A 17,358-nucleotide genomic window follows, 5' to 3' on the forward strand; every position below is an offset into this window, starting at 1 on the left:
TATAAAGCATACAGAAGCAAATCAACAGAGTAAACCAAGTGTTCGTTGATTGCAAAGACTTGGATTATTGGGGTAAGACCTTACTATTTGACAGAAAGTACTAGGAAGATTGGAAAGAAGGCTGATAGAAAATAGGTACAGAATAGCATTTTATAATCTTTACTAGTAGTGTCAAACTCGAATAGAAAGAAGCCACCAAATCATTCAGAGGGATTCCTGGAGGTTGAATATTGAATCAGAAAACCACACATCCACATTATCTATATTCTACTGTATTTTTGTTTCATTAACTGTTTCCCAATTTTAGTTTTAATCTGGCTCAGGCTATCCTCTGGAGTGTTGTGCCTGCTGTCCAATGGCCCCTGTTTTGAAATCTCTGCTCAATATGAATATAAGATCGAAATGAGGACATAATTTAGATATAAAAAGAAAAAAAAAACCTATGAGAAGCCAAAGTAACTGATCTCAAAGATAATATTCAAAGGGACAATTTAAAGATTACGAGGGTCCTAGAAGATTATGACAAATTGAAAACTTGAATGACACATTGTGGGAGGTAAAAAACCACATATTCTAAGAATCTACATTTCACTTCCAGAATAGAACCCTACATTTCAAATTCCAAGATGTGGTTAGATTTAACAATTTCAAAAATGACAAATTTTGCAAGTTTGAAAAAATGGAATCAACTGCCTCAGAAGGTAGAAGAAATCTTCAAAGTAATGGGCACATGATAATATCCAGAAATTTTGTGGAGTAAACTATGACTGAGGTAAGCATTTGCTAGTCTAGAATTCTGTGGTTTCTCTCAACTGTGAGTCTGTGATTCCATGGAGTCAACAGACAGCTCTCTTTGATTTCCTTAGCTGGTGCAAAAGGTCACCAATAATCATACCAAGGTATGGCATGGCAAAATGAATACATGTATGTGCTCATGTGTGGCATGGTGGCCTTATACTGGCTTCCATGACAAGGCTAGCTCCCAGGCTGGCTAGCCAATCCTTCCTGTCACCACAACACAAAGGAACCCTTCAGAAATATCTCTCCTTTCTACATGGAGAAAGCACATTCCTTGGGGCAAAATGGTCACCTAAGTTTTTTGTTACTTGCTTTCAATTGCTATTATATTGCTGCACATTATAGGTAAGAGTGACCCTCTTGAACCAAATGAAACAATCTTCTCATAACCTCTAACTGTTGAAGAGGATTTGAGATTATAATTTCTAGTCTAGGGCCATGCTTGAATTCTATTTTTTAAACCCTTACCTTCCAGCTCGGAATCAATACTGTGTATTGGTTCCAAGGCAGAAGAATGGTAAGGGCTAGACAATGGGGGTTAAGTGACTTGCCCATGGTCACACAGCTAGGAAGTGTCTTAGGCCAGATTGAAACCTAGGACCTCCTGTCTCTAGGGCTGGCTCTCAACCTGCTGTCCCACTGCCCCATAGCTGCCCCCTTGAGTTCTATTTTGATGAACCCTAACAATTCTTTTCTGGTTTCACAACAGATTGTCTTATTTTGATAGCTTTCATTATATGTCATTATGATTATTCCACTAAATGTATTTTGTCATTTACTTTGTGTCAAAATGTCAATCCTGAACTAGACTGAGCTGTTTAACTTATGTTTTCTTCACATTTTTCAACTGTCCAAATCATTAATAATGTGAGGTTATGTAAATATTGATTGTCATACACAATAAATTAGGCACTGTGGTACAGGGGAAAGCACTAGATTGGGATTCACTAGACTCCATAACTTTGGGCAGGGGTCAACTTGTCTAGGCTTCAGATTCCTCATCTATAGGATGAAGTGGCCTACATAATCTCTAAGATTCCTTTGAGTTCCCAAACATCATGAGTCTCTGAACCTTTGCTTAGAAAGGCGCCATGTGCAATGAATGGACACATTTTTCTTGGCTATATGTCATTTTGGGGAGGGCAAATATAACAGAAGACATAAACCTTGGCTCTCAATGAACTTCCAGTGCAGGCAGAGGCAAGGCACAGAATAGCACAACTAGCAAACACTGCAAGATGGTATGTAATAATGGTTAGTTGCATGGTATAGACTCTCAGTGGGGCAGCCCAAAGAAGAGACAGATCAACAACAACAACAAAAGGAATAATAAGAAAAGTCATCATGGAGTCAGATGGATCATAAGCTAGGCTTTAATAACAATAGTCAACATTTCCAGCATGTTAAGATTTGCAAAGTGCATCACATATACTATCTCATTTAATCCTTATAACAGCCCTGTAAAGTAGATATTATCATTATTTTCTCCATTTTATAGATGTGAAAACTGAGGCTTTGAGGTTAAATGACTTGTCTCAGGTCCCACAAAGAATGCTTCTGAAGCAAGTTTTTGAAGTCTAGTTGGAAGATTCCAACTCAAGTGCCCATACTCATGTAGCTCTCTTGTACCATCTAGCTCTCTTAAAGGGTGAGCACGGGTTAGACCTAAGTAATGTTAGCAGGTATTCAGACTTAATAAAAAGCTTTAATTATTGTTATCACTGATGATGAACTGGGGATCTTGAGGGTGGTCATGTAAGAAGGCAAAGACTTATTCTGCTTGATCCCAGAGGGAAAAAGCCAGGAGCAATTGGTGGGAGAAGAAAAGGTCAAAAACACTTCCTAAAAATCAGAGCTTCCTCAAAGTAAAATATGCTGTCTCAGAAGGTTTCTTCTAGTCCATCACTAGAAGTCAAGAAGGAACTGGATGACTAGTCACTAGGACTACTAATTGTTACCTCTGAAGTCCTTGGCATTGTCAAATGACTGAACTTCAGAAGCCATTGTTTTCATCAGTGGGAATGGCATTAATGAAGAGGCATGACTATCTGCTTGGCTACTGCACCCTAAGGACTCTGTCTTGTAGCTGAAACCTTCTATCCCTGTACTCTCCCCCATTAGAATGTGAGCCCCCTGAGGGCCCATATTGTCTTCTTTTTATTTGCTTCTCATGTTTTTTGTGCCCTCCAATAATTTTATAAATGGTTTAGTCATTCCCTTATGCTGAAGATTGTATTCCTGATCAGACAGATTTATTCATTCAAGACACATTTATTAAATGCTTACTGTATACAGAGTATTCAGGAAGGTACTCGATATCATCCCTAGATGATCATCCTGTAGATATATCAGCCTTACCTTTATGTACTTGTCAACCTTGGAAAAATACAGAACCACTAAAGTAGCCATAAAACCAAATCTTTAATCAGGAAAAGAGGCAAGTCCTTGAATTCTGACTGCCACACAGAGGCCAGCACTAAATAGTACATAGAGTCAAAACTCTAGGACTCTGGGAACAGTGTCTCTGAGAGAATCACTGCCGAAGAGATGATTCTCCAAAGAATAAGAGAACTTGGGGACTTATATACCTTTTGGGGAATATAGTATAGCAAAATATACACTGACTTAGGTACAATCAGGCTTGGGAAAGAGGCTGTAGCTAGAAGCTGGGGTACCAGGGAGTGGTCTACTACAATGGATACAAAAAGATGGCTCTAGCCAGATGCTGGTCTTCCTGGGAATGGATCTCTGATGCAATGAAGGAAACTTTTAAGACAAAAAAGGCAATTGAGAATTTGAGCATTTCTATCACTTACTCTAAACTCTATCACTTTTTCAGGACACTTAGTGGACGATGCTTGGTGATCCCTTGTTCAGTTTAAGACGAGGTCAGTTTGGGACGTCTCCTAAAGGCAAGTTCCCAAAGGACAAAGGCAGACGTGGGGGTTCCCAGAAATTAAGCTGATATAACCTATAGGCTAGCTGAGGGATAAAACATACATATAACTATAACGTAGGAGAAGTGCATTAGGATATTGTAAACAAAGTATTTCTGTGTCCTAAAGAATAAAGTCCTCAAGAATGGGGAAGGAATAAGGACAGAGAATCCTTCAAAGAAAAGAGAGTATTTTAGTTTTGCTTTTAAAATGAGTAAAATTCAAGCAGGTTTAAAAGAGCAAAGGATGCCATCTCAAGGGTGGTGAATAGTATGAACAAGGGAACCAAGCTAGGAGCCCACAAGGCTTGTTTGTGAGTCACAGATAGATCGGTTTGTCTGGAGAGTAAAAAGTACTCTGAGGAAATCATATGGCCTGGTTAGATTAGCTCGATGGCTTCTGTAGTGCTCCAACTGTAAGATTCTTTTTGTCAAAATTCCTTGATAATGCTCCCGACCAAACCTACAGAAATGAACTGACAAATGTTTAAGGCAGTGTAAATTATTAAAAAAAAAAAAAAAGCCCTGGGCTAGAAGGTAAATGGCCCCAGTTCTAGTCTTGTCTTTGCCAATGATTAAGGTGTGTTGTTACTGTTTACTCAAGTCAAACCCTTCCTGATCCTTCTCTATCCCATGGACCACAGGCAAGCCAACAGCATCCAGGATGTTTTCTTGGCAAAGACACTGGCGTGGTTTGCCATTTCTTTCTCCAGTGGATTGACAAACAGAGGATGTGTCTTGCCAAGAGCCACACAGGTTAAGTAAGTGTCTGAGGCCAAATTTGACCTCAGATCTTCCTGACTCTAAGCCCAGAGATCTACCCACTGAGCCAGCTTGCTGCTCCTAACTAAAATCACTTAACCTCACTATACTTTCAAGTTCTCAGCATATAAAAGGGGAATACTTGCCAACCCATAACCAAGAAGAATATTATGAAGAAAACAAAGAGAGAAAAGATGAGGAGATAGTCTGGACATTAAAAAAAAAGGACAATTAAAATCTTAGGATTCATCCTTTTTCACCATGATGCAACTTCTGACATCACTTAGAGCTCCTCCTCCTAGATAATATCTCCTCCCCGAGTTTCTGTAACACTGTTCTCTCTCAGTTCCCCTCCTACCTTTCTAAGACCTCTCCCTATGCATGGGTGGACTCCAGTGTCTTGTCACAGTCTTCTCTTCTCCCCCATCCCCCAAAGGTAATCTTAGCAGCTCCAGCAAATTCAATGAGCACCTGTATGCAGAAGACTCCCAGACCTACATCTCTAGTCCTTTCCAAAGCCAGGCCCACTTAGAACTACCGGCTGCTAGATATCATCTCAGAACTTCCCTCTGGCATCTCCAATTCAACAGGTTCAAAGGGAAATTGACTTTTTTTTTTTGGCATTTGAGTTTATTTATTTAAGCATTTATATTTGCAAAGCAAACTTAATCCTTTTAGCTGGTATTTAACATTAACTTTTTAAGTCTTTAAAATAGGGGAGGGAAGGAGGGAAAACATTTTAAAATTTATTAGGTTCTTATTGAACAGGATAACTAGAGCTAATGATAATATACAAAAAAAGAACACTGCCAAATCTTTGAAAAGAACAAATAAAAGAGCAAAAGAAAATGCACAATGGGACCCAGACACATAAAGCAATGTTGGAACTCCCTGTTAAATTTGAAATAGATTCTAAAATATATGTGTGGAGTATGTATATAATGGAGATTCACAGGATCCTACGTGGTCCTCTTTTTTCTGCTCTTTGAACGTGGAAAGAGCTCTTGTTTGTTTATGCTTTATCAAGGTCATAGCAATAAAAGAGAAAAACCGTGTAACTGGGTGCATTTCTTCACCCACACACTTTTAGCACATAGGGCCTTAAGCAAACCCAACAAGTTAAACTAAGCTGCATTTTTGTCATACTGAAAACCACAGCCCATAAGCTGAAACTATTCAACGGTTCATTTAAATGCTTTTTGTATTTTTAAGGAGGCACAACAGAGAACCTCTCAGAGGTGATACTGAAGCTATGACGTTGCCCTCTGGAGGTTCCAGGGCAGACAAAGATGCCATTTTTGCAATGGATCCAAGCACTGAGAGCTCCCTACTTGCATTGCTGACAACCAGCAGATTCTTCTGTTCCTACCAGACATTCCAGCAGCTGAGCGCCTCTGGGTTCACAGACCTCCTAGAAGGACATGAAGAAGGGCACCCTGCTTATGCTTGAGCTCAGGCCTAGGCTCCCCTGGCCTGGTCACAGAAGCAATAGCTGGGCCCATGGCCTGGGCATCAGCAGGAAGTTCTGGCAGAAAAGGTGGGGCTTGTTGCCTTCAAACTTAACTGTGTGGCTGGCCATCCAGCACATGGATCTGGAACTTGGGGGCGGGGGGGGGGCGTACCTGTAAAAGACTTGGCCATGCCACACCAGCCTGGCCTCATGCATGTAGAGTCTTGTCTCTGGTGTCCTTCCTAGTCCATGAGATCTTGAAATCCACTGGGGCCGCCATATTACCTTCCCTGCAAACCATGGCTGATGTTTCAAAAGGGATCAGGAAGGACCAGGAGGAAATGTGGAGATGGGAGAAGGGGCAAGAAGGGACAAGAGCAGCTTAGAGGCTCCTTCAGGAAGCTCTTCTCTTAAGAAGCTTTTCTCCCAAGTCTCTACAGGAAGCCCTTCCTTTATGAAATTCCTCCCCTAGAAAGCTTCTCCCACAGAATAAAGGCTCTAGTGACATGAAAGAATCCTTGCATCTCTTTCCCCAAATGTGGAGTAAAAGGTCCCTTGAGCACCCATAATAATAGAGCCCATAAAAAGTATGTTTTGTTTTTAAGCAGAAAATGGAAGTTTCTCAAGAAGTCTAACTTTCCAGGATTTTCCAAGAGTAAGACCAAATCTTAACTGGATTTTAGAGTTAATCTAGGGGGCAGCTGAGTAGCTCAGTGGATTGAAAGTCAGGCCTAGAGATGGGAAGTCCTAGGTTCAAATCTGAGTTCAGACACTTCCTAGCTGTGTGACCCTGGGCAAGTCACTTACCCCCATTGCCTAGCCTTCTGCCTTAGAACTGTTAGGGGGGCATGAGGTGAATCCCTGGGATCCAAGAAGGGTATCTTTTGCAAGGATGCAAGACTCCAAAACTAAGCTTAAAAATAAAGAGAGAAATTTATTAATTTAGAAAGTGATGTTGATGTGGGAGTAGAAATAGAAGAAAAACAACTGCTTGATCACATGAGTCAATGGGGACATAATTGGGAGTGTAGACTAAGCAATCACCCTAGTGCAAATATTAAAAATATAGAAATAGGTCTTGATCAATGCCACAAGTAAAACCCAGTGGAATTTCTTATTGGCTCTGGGAGGGGGTGGGAGGAGGGAAGGGAAAGAACATGAATTGTGTAACCATGGAAAATTTTTCTTAATTAATCAATTAAATAAATTTTTTTTTAAAAAGAAAGTACTGTTGAATCTGGTCAAAAGGTTAGTATAAGTGGAACAGCCAGATGAAAGGCTGCTCTCCAAATGCATCAATTTGGGGGATTATATACTTTTTACAACAGTGGGAACGTGATGCTGTGTCATGGTGAGGACGTGATTCCAGAGTGGTAAACACTCAGGCATTCAGTGGGGGGTTTGGCCATCTGATCAGAGTCTGCCTGGTGACCCTCATGGTTTAGGGGACAGATGGATGTCTGGGATACAGCCCGATGGTATCTAGGTGTAGCCTGGAGGTGCATCTCTCTGTCTATCTCAAATCTAAAGGATGGTCCAAGGATGATAGTAATCTTAGGGTCTTATAGAAGTTATCAGATGTCATTGGGTCAGGAGTCACAAAGACAGAAGAGAGCAAAGGAACTTCCCTGCTTACAGTTTTGGGGTTACACATACTATTGATTCTAAGGCAGAAGGTAAAGGTTTAAAAAAAAGAGTTAATCTAATGTCAGCAAGCATTGATTTTTGAGTGTGCTTGGGAACGATACTAGGTGCTATTGAAATATCACATGTGATATTTTGCTTGATTCTCTGAAGCTGGCGTAATTTCTTTGAATTCTTGTGAACTCAAGCCAAGGTCACAATATCATTTACTCCTAACAGCAAGCTTTTCTGCCAACCTCAACTTTCTGAGAATTCCATGGACTCGTGGAATGTTAAGAGTTGGAAGGATGTTCGAGATCAGCAGATCCCTGCCCCTACCTACCCCCACACTCATTTTACTGATGAGAAATCTTAAATCAGGGAGAATTTCTAAAGAAGAAGGGTAACTTCAACAACTTGGTTCTACTGTATTCAGTCAGTTCTGCTTCCAGCATCATAGGCCTGAACTCCATAAATGCTTGGTGAATTGTTAACTTGAACCTTTATAGATTCCAAGTTTATGATTTGATATTTATTTATGTGACTTGATTCAGAAGAAAGTTGAAGCTATGGATTTGGGGTGTGTGTATTCCCCTTCCTCCCCAAAATCACTACATCTGATGGTGACTAAAATACTCTATCACAGTTTAGACCTTGGTGGCCCTCCCTCTGAAGTAGGAGCAAAGATCTTGTTGGGATGTCATCCGATGTGTCATTCCTCCTTCAACTTATAAGACTTAAGAGTTTTCCTCTGCAGTGAAAGTAGTCTGCTCTCTGATAGGAGATTAGGAAATCACAAATCTAGAAGGGGAACAGACTTCTGATGCCACCTACTCCCATCTAATTTTACAGATGAGCAAGAACTCCCAAGGCAGATAGAAGTTAAGAGACTTGCTTAAGGTCACACAGCTAGTGCTAGAAATAGGGTTTGAACTAAGATCCTCTGACTCAGAGCCAGTGTACTTTCTCCTACTCAACTCCTGTTGAGTAATAATTAAGTCAAAAGGCATGGAGATAAAATTACTCTAAAGACAGATTTTGATTAGCCAACATATCTTTAAACATGAAATGACAGAAAACATCCTCCATGTATTCATAGGAAGGGGAGAGAGATATTTCTTCTATCTCTTCCTCCACACAGAATTTCTAGGACGCGCCATGAAAGCATTTCCTATTCCAGGTATGACCTGGGGTTAACTGGCCAAACAGGCAACAAGTTTCTTCCTTGCCTGTTCTCTCCAACATTTTCTTCCTCTTTTCAAGAGTGGCTTTGGAACAGTGGTGCATTGGCAGATGTTAAACAACCAGTTCTCTGGAAGGAAATGTAAGAAGGAGCTAGGGTTAGGTTTAATCTGCATTGCAAACATTTTCCCACCACTTTCTGAAGTCTAGACAATCCACAAAACAAATTGATCCCTCATTTGTAGTGTTGACCAAATTCCAAGAAAAAAATGGCCCCCCTCCGGCCAAAAACCTGAATTCTCATCTCACAATCCTGAGGACTTGTCTCCAGCACACCACCAAGATGGTTTTGGAAAATGCTGGCCTTGAGGGTTGTGAGTGGTTAACTCTGACACAGCTAATTATTGACTTTCTTATAGAAAAACATGGGCAGATGATAGCATTTTTGCCACAGAGCAGGTTGTATATCTATTCTCATTCAGTTAGCTTGATAAGCCAATGCCCTTGGCTGTTCTCTATTCAGGATGTAATTTAAATTATTTGGAAAACATTTTTCCCCTTCCTGACTTAGGTGAGGGTGTTGGGTGCACTTTTGACTGTCCCTAGATTAAGTTGAATCATCATTCATTAGAGGAGCACGGGTTATCAAAAACACACAGCTCAGAGCTACACTCTGATCATCCTTCTTCAGACCCAGAAATATTTTGTCTCCCCAAGGTTAAAGAAGAAATAAAAGATTCACACTTATATAAGGCTTATTAAAAGGGAAGCAACAAACTGGGGAAAATCTTTATGACAAAATTTTCTGACAAAGATCTAATTTCCCAAATATAAAAGGGAGTCAAATGTACAAGAAATCAAGTCATGCCCCAATCAACAAATGGTCAAGGGATATGAAGAGGCAGTTTTCAGATGAAGAAATAAAAACTATCAATAATCACATGAAAAAATATTCTAAATCCCTCAATTAGAGAAATGCAAATCAAAACAACTCTGAGGTACCACCTCACACTTACATAAGGCTTTAAAGTATTTTCCTCATAACACTTTCTGGAGACAGTATTTATCCCCATTTATAATTAGGAAATAGTATTATAGAGGCAAAGGAATTTAGCCAGGTTCACATATAACTTGTACATTTTAGAGGCAAGAGCTAGCAGGGACTCTCAACTTGGGAATTTGTGTGTTATGTTTTTTTTTTTTAATATGACCATAATATTTCAATATGATTGATTTCCTTTGTAATTCTGCATATTTTATTTTCTGTAATAAAAGAATCCACTATTTTGAGAAGCTTCACAACTCTGTCAAAGGATCTGTGACCTCAAAATGTTTTTTTAAAAATTAATTTACCATGTAACATTTTGTATCTAAGTCATGTATCTTGAGCTTATCTTGGTATATGATATTGGTCTAAATCTAGTATCTGCCAACTTCTTTCCAGTTATCCGAGAAATTTTTGTTGAGTAACTGAGTCCTTGCCCCATTAGCAGGGATCTTTGAACTTGATGGATGCTAGGTCAGTAGTTTCATTTATGTCTTTCTATTACGTTCCAGTGGTTGACCCCTCTACTTCTTACATAGAGCCAAATCCTTTTTATGATTTCTGTCTGTAATACATAATGAGATATGGTATTGCCAGGCCCACTACCTTCCCATTTTTTGCATTATTTCCCATGAGATTACTGACCTTTTGCTTAAATTAAATTATTACTTTTTTCAGCCTCCCTAAAATAAACCTTTGGTAGATTGTTTGAGTTGGCACTGAATAATTAAATTAATTTAGGTAGCATTATTATTGTATTATATTTGCCCAGCCTACCCATGATACTCCTCTATTTATTCATTTGTGATTACTGTATGAACTACCTATGGGTTTTAAAAATCTATAATTGAACAATAATGTATTATGAGTATATAATGTACCATATTATACTTGACTCCATGGTACTTAGAGTTTTCTTTGATTGCTACCTTAAAATTATAAGTTATATTTTTATAATGACTATTTTCTACTTATATTCATATAATTCCCTTGTAGAATTTAGTAGGTACTCTCAAGACTATTTTATGTATTTTGTAGTTATCTCATTTTATTTTTAAAAACATGTTTGATTTATTTTAAACAACCAAAGTCTGCCTTCACACCTTTTTCCCACTTCTCCATAACTGACAATACCCCAAACCATTTATATTTATATGATATATATATATATATATATATATATAAGCAAAACAAATTTTCATATTGGTCATAACTAACAAAATCTTTGTCAATCTGCATTCTGAGTCCTTCACCTCTCTATTATGAGATAGATGGCATGTTTCTTCATTAGTCCCATGGAATTCTAGTTTATCATTATGCTGATAAGAGATCAAGGAATACAATAATATTCTGTCAAATTTCTATACCACAATTTTTTCTTTCATTCTCGGATCTGTAACCCACATGCCTCAGATTTCTATTCTTTGCCGCTTCAAAAAGCAATATAAGTCTTTTTATATTTCCTTGGAGTTAGTTGAGCTTAGGACCAGTTCCTCTCCCTATCTGTCTTCTCTAATTACTTCTCCCTTCTCCCATCCTATATCCCTATTGAGTGAAGCACCCAACTCGTAGATGTTTGTGTATATATGTATTTTTCCTTCTTTTGACCAGTTTGTGTGAAAGAGAAGTCCAAGACTGTCCCCTACTCCTTGCTTGTCTAGAGGTTGATTTGTGTACTCTGATTATGTGAGACAGTTTTCCTGAAAAATCTAAATTTAATTTTGCAACTTCCATCCATTACTCCTACAGTAAATCCACCCTCTCAACCAAGTTGCTGTTGTTCAGTTGTTTCAGACTCTTCATGACCTCATTTAGGGTTTTCTTGGCAAAGATACTGGAATGGCTTGCCTTCTCCAGCTCGTTTGACAGATGAGGGAATTGAGATAAATAGGGTTAAGTGATTTACCCATAATCACAAACTAGAAAATGTCTGAGGTTGTACTTGAACTCAGGAAGATGAGTCTTTTTGACTCTAGGTCTGGCACTCTATCCAATGTACCACCTGCTGCCACCCTAATCCTGCCTCTTTATGACAGCCTTGCAAGCAGTGCCCCCGAGTCCTCTCTTCTCTAGGGTGATCATCCTTAATTCCTTGAACTGATCTTCATACGATGTGGACTGAAGGCCTAATACAACATGGACCATTACAGAAACAATGATAGCCACAACAAAAAGGCATATTTCAAAAAACAGGGGTAAGGATAGCAACTAGACCTATAAATTCACTGGTATAGGGAACTTGCAGGTGATAAAAATCCTTCTCCTAAGGGGATTTTTGATTATTATTTTAATCACACTTGTGTGATTTTCAATGAAGGCACACTTGGGACTGTAGTCTATTTTTCTGTTTTTTTTTTTAAGAGAATTTTAGTTCAGAATTTCTTGATATGCTGGGAGAACAACAGTCTTTTTGCCTTTTATTTTCCAGGTGCTTATTTTTTTTTAATTCATGTCTTCTTACTGAAATTGTTTTCTGGTTTTGGTATTTTAGATCCTATTTATTAAAAAAGACCTTTTTAAAATCCAAAGTCTTGTTTTATGTTTTATTTTATTCTCTTTTAGGTAGTAACCTTTCTCAGGATCAATCTGCTGCATGCATAAGTTACAGATGCAGAGAGACTGCAGCTTATTGCATTAAATATACGCTGGTGAGACAATGTGCCTGGACAATTGATTTTAATTTCTTGGATGCTATTGCCTTGTTACGTCTCAATTGTTCATACATGAATACAGTTATTAACACTCTCTATGACCCTGTATGTGTCAAATAATGCCATTAATTTAAATACTTGTTTTATTGTTTTCTTTTGTCATACATTGATTTCTTTTGCATTACTGCATTGTGTTACTGTGGCATAATATTGCATTCCTAGTATTATTGGTTTGCTAAAGACTATAACTGTGAATCAATTTCTTGAACAAGTAGAGGCTAACTTGGTTTCCATCTGTGTGGAAACATCTCCTGATATTAGGAGTAGACATAGAGGGTAAAACAAGAACATTCTGAGAGGACTGAAAAGAAATGCGAAAGTTGGAAGACTGAAAAGTAATTTATTTTTTAAAAAAAGATTTTTTTAAAAAACTCTTACCTGCCATCTTAGTATCAATACTGTGTGTTGGTTCCAAAGAAGAAGAGTGGTAAGGGCTAGGCAATGGTGGTTAAGTGATTTGCCCAGGCTCACACAGCTAGAACGTATGTGAGGTGAGATTTCAACCCAGGACCTTCTGTCTCTAGGCCTGGCTCTCAATTCACTGAACCACGTAGCTGAGCCCAAGGACTAGTGGATGGAAGTCAAGTGGATTGTCCAGGATCACACAGCCAAGAAGAGTCTGAGACCAGATTTGAACCAAGGGTTTTCTTCTAAATAACCAGGTCTGGTTATTTAGCTCCTGAGCCATCTAGCTGCCCAGTCTCCCCCAAAAGTAATTTATAGAGTAAGATCAAGCCAGGAAGTGCTATGTGAATTACCAAACTCATTCCTGGTACACTGACATAGGAGATAGCAACTGGGAATGAATTTCCAAACAGCCCTCTCCCTTCCATATGCTCCCCTCTTAAGGAAGAGCTACTCAGGAAAATAGAAACCTTAATAAACAAATGCCACCAAAGAGATAGAGAGCTCTCTTTGATTCCCCTAATAAAATAAACTGCCTATCAGTAATCTAGAGACTAGGTCTCCCATAGAAGAGAAAGGAACCTCATCTGTGAGTGAAACTGAAATTTTTATTTATTATTGCAGCAGTATATCATAGATCTAAGTTGGGAACCTTCCATAGAAGGGAACTATGTTCCTCTAGAGAACAAACATGGCAATTTGGGTGAACAAGGAAACAGAATCACTATATAATTGGCAGGCATCTGGGTTAGAAAACAGGGGTAGGTTAATAGAAAGCCTTAGAGGAGTGACCTCCAAACTGGTAACGGGTCTGAAGACTCATGCCTGTTTGCAAAGACTAGAAAAATTATTTGGTGATGGTGGAACACCACAAGTATATTAACATATTTTATTCAGTCCAGTTACAGAAGATAGCTACATGCATGCATGTGGAGAATGCATTTGTGTGAAAGCTGAGGACTATAACATCCATACTGGGAAAATAGACAGAACCAGGGAAGGGTGATCAATTACTTATGCTCGATTCTACTTGGTCTTCTAGGACCCTATGCAGAAAGAAATCTCCTCTTGAAGCTGGAGAATGGGGGCTGCTTTGAGAGCCTAGACACTGTATCTCAAGGACCCTTCTATTTCAATTATTTAATGAGTCATTTTTTGAAAAAAATAGACTATCATCCTATGAAAGGATTAGGACTTGGTGGATTGAGTGATGGTTAAAAAAGAAAACAAAACTGACTGATAGAGCAAGTAATAAAGCAAAGAGATAAAGGAAAGAGATTTCACAGAAACTTTTTGAGGGTTTTCTCACCAACCTCATGGTCAGCCATAAACTGTAATAATTAAAATAGTTGTGGTCATAAACTGTAGTGATTAAAATAGTGGAAGATATAAATTATAGTAGATAAAAGAGTGGATGAGTAAATTGTGACCGCAGGAAATTTGTTTTCACTACAGTGTCTTGTTTCAAATCAAATATAAGGTGGTCGCCAGGGAAATATTCCCAATTATGAATATACCCAAGTCAACTGGGTTTTATAGAGATTTTAATTAATAATACAATGAAGAATTAAAGAAAGAGAGAAAGAGTAAGAAAGGAATAAATATGAAGGGCCTTAAGCCAACATGGCCTAGACCTGAGTTTTAATAGAGAGATCAGTCAGTCCTTAATCACTCACCACAAGATCTGTCCAAGCAAGGATTCTAGTGACACCAGGCCAGCATCATCTCAGCTGCCTTCACCAGCTCAATTCTGAATCTGAATCTGAATGTGAATCCAAATGTCCCTGAGAGAGTCTCCAGAGAGACCCTTCAAGGCAGCCTTTCCCAGCTGACTGTTTCAAGAGACTGCCTTCAAGAGACTGTTTCCAGAGCTCCCTCCCAACAGCCTCCTTAGAGACTGTCCTACTATAAGTATGGGTTTAAGTATCTTTCATTGTTCAGCAAGGAGTTTCTTCCCCTAAAGCAGGCTTAAGTAGGGTTGGAGTAGAGTTTTCACATTCCTAATCTAAGTAGAGTTCTCACATTCCTGGTCTAAGTTACTTTCACTGCCCAAATGGGGAATGGTCCCAATGGGGAATTTTTAAGGTTTACAATCCTAACCCTATGAAGTAGGGTCTGAAAAATTTTAAGGTTCACAGTGATAAAAAAAAATTACCATTATCTGGGCTTCATCAGAGCAAGCTTGAAATTTCCTAAGGAAATTGTTGATGCCAACAGGGAAATGGACACCATGGCTTTGGGGTGTTCAGATTCATCACTGTGGTGTTAGCACTGATTTAAACAAATGCCAGTCCACCTAATAGACTCTCATGTGAAAACCTGAGACCCAATACTTATACACTTGGAGCAGCCATGCAGCCCAGGGAGAAACCTAGAGGAAAAGAAGCATTGGCAATGAATGTCAGAAGTGGATCTTGAGAAATATTTTCTTTGGTGACTCTTCATAATGGAAAGAATGGAAGCAACAGTAGAAAGAATAATTTAGCAAAAGAATGGTACTTTTCTCACTGTGTGTGTGGGATATGGGCTGCCCCCCAAAACTTACTCTGAGAGATCACTTCACCAACTCCTGAATATCCCAGGGAGATACACTTATCTATGATGGAAGATCTCAGAAACCATCTGACAGAGCTGGTGGTCAATGGCATCATCACAGAGTGCAGAAGACTGTTTGCATCATCAATAGTGATGGGTCGAAAGAAGAATACGAGGGGAATTTAAGTACTCAACTGGACTTTTCATTAGAAGAGCAACATGAACTAGTGCAGCATGCCAAGAGGTCAAGGTACCCTAGACTAGAGGTAGGCAACCAGTGGTTATCCTTCGATTAATGCCGTAGATTCAGTTAGATTAATTTGGTAGCAGGAGACAGAGATAAGACTGCTTTCATCTGCCCAGATGGATTTTTACCAGTTGGAGCATGTTCCTCAATGCATCTTGGAAGCACCTGCCACTATCCAGTGAATAATGGAGGAGCTAATTAATCAGGACACAAATCACCTGGAATTGATGGTGTGCCTAGGTGACCTCATTATCTTCAGTAAGACCCTCGAAGAATATGAGGAAAGACTAATGGAATGTCAGAAGGGCTAGGAAGCTGGTCTTAAAGCTGCCTATTGACAAGAACCAGTTTTTTGATCAAATCTGTAGCTCGCCTCAAATCTCAGTCAGGTGTGACCATTTATCCAGAGAAGACAGAAGTGTTCCTGACTTGGAATAGCCAATATTTACAATGGTAGATCCCGATTAGTATAAATAACGAATCCCATGTACTGAATTTCTCATTATTCAAAGTTATACTTATGTAAAATATAGCAGTGTGAATTCAGATAATCCTCCCATCTCACAAGATGTTTTTTTTTCCCTCATGGAGACCAAACTATAGTAATTTAAGCTTTATGAAGTGCTTCGAATATGATACCTCAGCAGGTTCCCATAACAATCCTGTGCAATGTTGTTATTATTATCCTCATTTTACAGGTGGAGAAATGGAGGCTGAGAGGTTGACTTGCCCAGTCACACAGTGAGGAAGGGTCTGGGTCAAGATTTTAATGTGGAGCACACTTACACTAAGCTCAGCCTTCTATATTCTCTTCCACCTAGCACTTTGTTGTTAAAACAGTGGTGGAAGGAGCAGTGAAGTGACTCAGTAGATCCAGAGCTTGGCCTAAAGACCAAGAGGTCCTGGGTTCAAATGTGGTCCCTGATAATCCCTAGCTGTGTGACCCTGGGCAAGTCATTTAACCTCAACTGCCTAGCCCTTACCACGTTTCTGCTTTGAAATGTATATTAGTATTAATTCCTTTTCTTTTTTTTTTTAAATCAATACTGTGCTGGTTATTGGTTCTAAGGCAGAAAAGTGGAGAGGGCTGGGCAATGGGGGTTAAGTGACTGGCCCAGGGTCACTCAGCTAGGAAGTATCTGAAGTCCTATTTGAAACCAGGACCTCACATTTCTAGGCCTGGCTCTCGATTCACTGAGTCACTCAGCTGACCCCCTAGTATTGACTCTAAGACAGAAGGTAAGGGTTGGGTTTTTTTAGTGGCAGAGGTTGAAACTATACAACTAAGTACTGTGAAAATAATTATTTCATTAGGTTATAATAACATAAATATAAAACATATAATAAATTTAGTTCAATTTATTTTTTACCAGAATTGTGACTGGTACACATAAAAATTTTCTGAAAATTCTATTAAGGCTTGGAAGAGTTGTGCTCTGTGCTGTTGGAAGGAATGATTCCATTACTAAAATCCCAAATCTTTTAACATGCTAACAGTCTAGTGACTTTATGAATTGAATAAGCTTTTTTTGTAGGGGCTATCCTGGGGAGCTTTTACATTTATTTATTTTTTAAACTCTTATTTTCTGTCCTAGTAACAATTCTAACATAGCAGGGCAGGGACTAGTCAATGGGGGGTAAGTGACATGCCCAGGATCACACAGC

Source organism: Monodelphis domestica, chromosome 6 (genome assembly GCF_027887165.1).
Source record: "Monodelphis domestica isolate mMonDom1 chromosome 6, mMonDom1.pri, whole genome shotgun sequence".
In the NCBI taxonomy this organism is placed as follows: domain Eukaryota; kingdom Metazoa; phylum Chordata; class Mammalia; order Didelphimorphia; family Didelphidae; genus Monodelphis; species Monodelphis domestica.